We start from the raw sequence: 6,497 nt of genomic DNA on the forward strand, positions 1-6,497 counted from the left end.
CTGTACCCTGCTAAAGGTGACTGTCCTCTCCAATTACCAACCCCCTTCCACCCCCTTCAAACACACACTCCTCTAAAAGAACATGACGGAAACAGTAATTAACAGAAACGTATTTTTGATTAACTATACAGTTAGGGGATGAAAGTGGGACGGGGGCTTGGGTGAGGTGCTTTTGGAGTGAAGGAAAGGACTTATCAAATCTTTGGGAATGAGAGCCTTCTGTTACTTGAGCAGTCTGCAGGGGTGGAGTGACTGTTTTCACGGCCTCTGCCGCCCCTCCTTCTTGGGACTTTGGGTGAGGGGGGGATGGGACTTTGTGGGAGGGGAGGGCGGTTAGAGAGAGAATGCAGCAGGGCTCTGTCCTCCTGCCTCCGGTTCTGCAGAACATCTACAAGGCGCCGGAGCGTGTCTGTTTGCTCCCTCATTAGTCCAAGCAGCATTTGAGTCGCCTGCTGGTCTTCCTGCCTCCACCTGTCCTCCCGTTTGCTGTGTGATCGCTGGTGTTAGTGTCACTAGGCATAGCTACCAGGTAACTCGGGGGGATGGAAGGCCATAAGTGCCGATGAAACTCCTGCGCTCTGGGTCTAAGTGAACCACAATGACTCCATCTTGTGAACTTTCACCTACTTCTATGCTAACTGCTTACATGCTGAAGCAGGCTGAAGCAGAAATGTAAGGGTAAGCTTTTCTAGCAGACAGCTGTAGTTTCGCTCACAAACACAGTAGAGATAAGAGCGGGGGAAAAGGAAGGAGGAGGGAGAAGCCTCTATGTCTTAGCCTGCGAAGGCCGAAGATAGTAGACGAATGGGAATTTTTCTAACTGTAACTGCTTGAGAAGGGAGGAGAAGGAGGGGTGGGGGGAAAAGTAACAGAACAAAAGCTTACAGAAACTGCTTGAAATATAAAAGGGAAAACTTGCTTGTATTTGCTGCACTTGATTTGAGACATGCTGGTCTCCTAGTGCCTATTCAGAGCTCTTGAATAAAGTTGGTTTGCTTCTCCACCCCTGGTGTGTCTATTGGTGCGATGCACACCGGGCAACGAACCCCCCTGTTGCCCCCTCAGGCCCTTTGAGACGGCAACACTGGTATTGCAACATGTTCTCCCTCCACTGGGTCTGCTGTGCCGCCTTGGCTCGGGAGCAGCCCATAAGTTCTGAGAACATCTTGTCCCATGTCCTTCTCTTTCGTCGCCTGATCTGCACCAGCCTCTGGGAGGGGGATGCCAGGGTAGCTCAGGAGACACTCGCAACTGTGGGATGGGAAAAAGGGAGTGAATTCCTCACAAAGATACAGTTTTGCGAACAATGAATATAGTCTTTCTCTGTGAACAAGACCATGCACAGCACCTATCACATGCGCACTCAGTACAAGGTTGAATTTTCGGCCTTCCCATTGAGTGCTTGGGGTCTTGCTGTACAGATCACACAAGCGGGGCCGGACAACGGAATTCGGCTAGCAGGCGGACATGGTAAGCCATAGACTTTTGGCTGCTTAAAGCTTAATTTATAGCAGTGCCCTCCTTTCACGTTCCAAGCAATGCTCCTAGCATTGGCCAGTTCCTGCTGCCGGCAATCCGTCCAGCATGAACTCTGCCCCTGTCCCACCCCCCTCACAACTATCCCCGGGAAAGATACCTGCATGCTGCCCCTGTCACGCCTCCACCGCGTGGCTGTAAACGGCCGGTTACAGTTATGTAAAGGAACAGGCAATCAGTCCCAATACTAACATTCCCCTAATTCAAAGCAGGTCACAATGAGTGATGTCACTCTGATGAGGATTTCGGAGACAGAGAAAGACTGCATGCTGCGTGAATGCCAGCAAGCACCAGGGCTGTATGCCGCCATGCTTTGCGAGGCAATGATCTTGGAGTACTTGCTGCTAGCCTGGCGCAGAAAAGTTTCCTACCATGGAGGATGCAATAAGGCCACTCTCCCCAGGAACCTGATGCAAAGGCTTTCACAATACCTCCAGGAGACCTTCGTGGAGATGTCCCAGGAGGATTTCTGCTCTATCCCTGGACATATTGACAGAATTTTCCAGTAGCTGCACTGGCAAGGACTAGAAACTAAAGCACCTAGGGCAAACTAATCATGAAAAACCCATTGTTAAGATACCATTCCTATTCTGTTCAAAATAAATGTTTAAAACACTTACCTACTGATCCTTCCCCTGATTCATGGTCTGGGTTACCGCCTTGGGAGGGTTGGTAGGGGATCTCCGTGAGGGTCATGAAGAGATCCTGGCTGTTGGGGAAATCAGCATTGAAAGCGCTGTTGACTGCCTCGTCCTCATCTCCTTCCTCATCTTCCCCGTCCGCGAACCTCTCTGAGGAAGCGGCCGTCGACAATACCCCATCGTCAGAGTACACGGACAGTGGTGGGGTAGTGGTGGTGGCCGCACCTAGAATGGAATGCAGTGCCTCGTAGAAACGGCATGTCTGGGGCTGGGATCCAGAGCGTCCGTTTGACTCTTTGGTCTTCTGGTACCCTTGTCTCAGCTACTTGATTTTCACGCGGCACTGCGTTGCATCCCGGCTGTATCCTCTCTCCGTCATGGCTTTTGAGATCTTCTCATAGATCTTCGCATTCTGTTTTTTCGATCGCAGCTCCGAAAGCACAGACTCATCGCCCCACACAGCGATCAGATCCAAGACTTCCTGATCAGTCCATGCTGGGGCCCTCTTTCTATTCAGCGATTGCATGGTCACCTCTGCTAAAGAGCTCTGCATCGTTGCCAGTGCTGCTGAGCTCGCCACGATGTCCAAACAGGAAATGAGATTCAAACTGGCCAGACAGGAAAAGGAATTCAAATTTTCCCAGGGCTTTTCCTGTGTGGCTGGTCAGAGCATCTGAGCTCAGACTGCTGTCCAGAGTGTGAACAGAGTGGTGCACTGTGGGATAGCTCCCGGAGCTATTAGCATCGAATTCCATCCCCACCTACCCTAATTCAACATGGCCATGTCAAATTTAGCGCTACTTCCCTCGTCGGGGAGGAGTACAGAAATTGATTTAAAGAGACCTCTATGTCGAAATAAATGGCTTCATTGTGTGGACAGGTGCAGGGTTAATTCGAGTTAATGCTGCTAAATTTGACATAACCTCCTAGTGTAGACCAGGCCTTAGTAACACCAGTGTAAATGAGCATGATTTAGGCATGTAGCAGAAGAAGTTAGTGAGAAACCAGCAGCATCTGAACTGAATTTTTCTCCCAGAAAACTTTTGATTTATTAAAATGCTCATCAGATATTCACTTTATTTACTCTATTTGTTACTGTATCTCCACCTTGAAAGGGCAACAATAAATGCTTTAAAATACCAGAGGAAAGGTCATTATTTCACTGACGTGCCCATCAGCCTCTGCCGATTGTATTTCTACTGAAGCGTTATTTTATAACTTCCTGACCACAAGGTGCATTAACCTGTGGGAATAGACTCTCAAAGATAAGTGGTGGAATCATTTACAAAGCACTAGAAAATGTAGTACAGGGAATAATCTTGTAGCAGGTTGGGGCAGTAGACAAGATGACCCAGTGGTCTCTTCCATCTCTAATTTCTATCAACGGAACAAGTTATCCCTCAGTACACTAAAAGGAGCCATTTCCCTTTCTTTCAATAGCTGCACTCTGTGACTAATGGCCATGCTAAACCAGAGCAACTGATCCTTCTACACTGCAGTGGTTCTCAAACTTTTGTACTGGTGACGCCTTTCAAATAGCAAGCATATGAGTGTGACCCCCCCCCCTTATAAATTAAAAACTTTTTTATATATTTAACACCATTATAAATGCTGGATGCAAAGTGGGGTTTGGGATGGAGGCTGACAGCTCACGACCCCCCATGTAATAAACTCACGACCCCCTGAGGGGTCCCAACCCCCAGTTTGAGAACCCCTGTTCTACAGCAGGGGTCCTCAAACTTCATTGAGCCATGACCCCCTTCTGACAATAAAAATTACTATACGACTCCAGGAGGAAGGACTGAAGTCCAAGCCCCACCAAGCCTTGTGCGGGGACCAAAGCCCAAGGGTTTCAACCCCAGGTGGGGGGCCTGTAACCTGAGCCCCAGCACCCAGCAGTGGGGCTCAGGCTTTGCCCACAGGTGGTGGGGCTCAGGCTTTGGCTTCTGCCCCAGCAAGTCTAATGCCAGCCCTGGCAACCCCATTAAAACGGTGTCACACCCACTCTGGAGTCCTGACCCACAGTTTGAGAACCGCTGTCTACAGCAATGTTCTGCACTTAGCAAGCTGGCTAAAAATGTTCACACTCTGATTAGACTTGTTATTTTCTGCTTCTCTAACAGCAAGTGGTCAGCATGGGGGAACTGCCAGAGAGAGAATTTCTGGTGGAAGATTAGGGATAACTAAAGCGATGTTTGCATCTGAATTCTATAAAGAAGATCATAAATATTGCAACAGTAAAATGAATAGTTCTTTGAAAATTTAAGTAGTCTTTCTCCTCAAATACTTGAAGTAGTAAATACCCTTTCATAAGGATATCTAACATATGCACTTCAAGCCATTTCACCAAAAGTCTTGTCTTCTAAGGGGATGGCTTTTCCTTTTCATTCTTTCCCTCTGGAAGTGTCCTCCATCTGGTTCTGACGGGAGCTCCTCAGTCCTTTCTTTCCCAGTGATGTAAAAAGAGGAAGGTATAATAATGAAAATAGCCCTTCTGTTCACTTAGGTTGGGTTCTGACTGTTTAAAAAATTGCAGACCTAATACAGAAAGGGGATTCTTGGTTCTGCCCTCCTGAAGTTAGCTCAGACATTTATCCTAGACCTTTTAACTTATCCTGTAGGAATCTGAGATACCACCAGCTTAATCTAGCCACAAATAACACCCACGCATAGGGTTAGTTTTCTGAAGTTTACTAAATGAACAAAGTGTGTGACTCAGATTGCCACCAACTCTGCTGACCCACGTGGTTGATGCACTTATCCCACCGCCCTTTTTGGCACACACACACATCCTGAATTAATTTTGTTTAGTGTTGGGGCTGGCTCTGACATGTTGCAAGTTGCCTCCTGCCCTGTATGTTGGAACTTTCCCACCTCTTGGAGGAAGGCTCATTCAAGGGTTAGGGCACTGGCCTAAAGACATGGGAGACCGAGCTTCAATTTCCTGCCTGCTGCGGACTTCCTGTGAGACTTTAGGCAAGTCACTTCTGAACCTCTCTGCTCCAGTTCACCATCTGTCAAATTAGGGTAATAATGCTTCCCTACATCATAGGGCTGTTGGAGGATAACTACATTAAGAGATTGTGAAGCACTGTGAGACCTATTACTGAGACGTGCTATATGAGAAATAGGCATTATTTATTTGTATTATTTGGGGGAAGGAGTGAACTAGGACACTTTACCTAACGGTAGTCAATCTGTATTCTGGCTCACAGTGTAAAAAGACTTTCTGATATGGATTGTTCCAAAAGAACATTCACTCTTATGATCTAGTGTAAGTTGAATTATTCCAAGCTGAGTCTCTCATTCTACTCTGCAAGCGGGAGTGCTGGTCTGACCATTTTATAACCGTAGGTACTAGGCCCCTGGCAGAACAGGGAGCAACAGAACCATGATGTTAGTCCTCCCTCTGTCATGGCTATTAAACTGATTGAAGGAGATTCTATCCCTTTGGTAATGGGTACTCAATTTTGATGGGGCCAGGAACTAGAGCAATATCCATTCAGCCCATAATAGGCAATTACCATCCTTCCTCTAAATCTGTATTCAGTAATGGTATACAGCCCTCTGGCAGAAAGTGCCTTTTTTCCCTGTGAAAGGGAAAGGGCCATGAGGAGCCACTACTAAAGATGTGTAGGGTGCAGAGGGGAAAGGAAACAGAAGAAAGAGAGAAACATCTGTAACTTAAGACAAAGATCAGAAGTTAGAGCTGTGCTAAGAGTTAGGTAAAATGTTTCCCAGCCTGGCTGCAGGCACAAAGGCCCTGCGGCTACAGCTGTAGGTTTCTCCATCCCATGCCTCCTACCACCTCTGATCCAGCCTTTCCCAAACCTCTCACTATGGAATAGTCCTGCATTCCTCTGCAGACTGAGGACAAATAGGATCTTGTGACATGAACAGGTCATTAACTCCTGGAATGCTCACTGATTACATGAGAACACCTACCAAAAGTTTAAGGAAATTTGGGGAAAAAAAAAAAAATCCAAGAATGGTATTCTGGATCGAGGAAGAAAAGGAAAGACTAGGTCAATATTATTGGTTTTCTTCGAGATTCTCGCTGAGGAGAGTGCAAGTGAAGAAAACTGACAATGGAAACCAACGGAGGGCTGCACTGCTAGTAGCTATAGATGGTTTGGGGTTCATGGAGCATTGATATGCTCTCCATGACAAGGAAACTGGATGAGGCTACTGCCATTTAGACATAAGGGGTGCACACCTCCCAAGCTGTGAACTGGCAATGATTGCTAAGCAGGCTTGAAAACATAGATAAGCAAAAGCTCCTCCCTTTCCTATCTTAAGTAGTTTTTCATGTCCTTCAAC

General features: G+C 47.0%; 1 long non-coding RNA gene across 1 annotated transcript; it reads left to right on the top strand.

Moving 5' to 3' along the window:
• The first annotated feature begins 328 nt into the window (after positions 1-328).
• LOC135980757 (uncharacterized) lies at positions 329-2,155 on the top strand. The gene is made up of 2 exons (XR_010597658.1): positions 329-529; positions 1,746-2,155. It is a non-coding gene; the product is annotated as an uncharacterized LOC135980757 (long non-coding RNA).
• The last annotated feature ends 4,342 nt before the right edge of the window (positions 2,156-6,497 follow it).

The sequence above is a fragment of the Chrysemys picta genome, chromosome 1 (genome assembly GCF_011386835.1).
Source record: "Chrysemys picta bellii isolate R12L10 chromosome 1, ASM1138683v2, whole genome shotgun sequence".
Lineage (NCBI taxonomy): Eukaryota > Metazoa > Chordata > Testudines > Emydidae > Chrysemys > Chrysemys picta.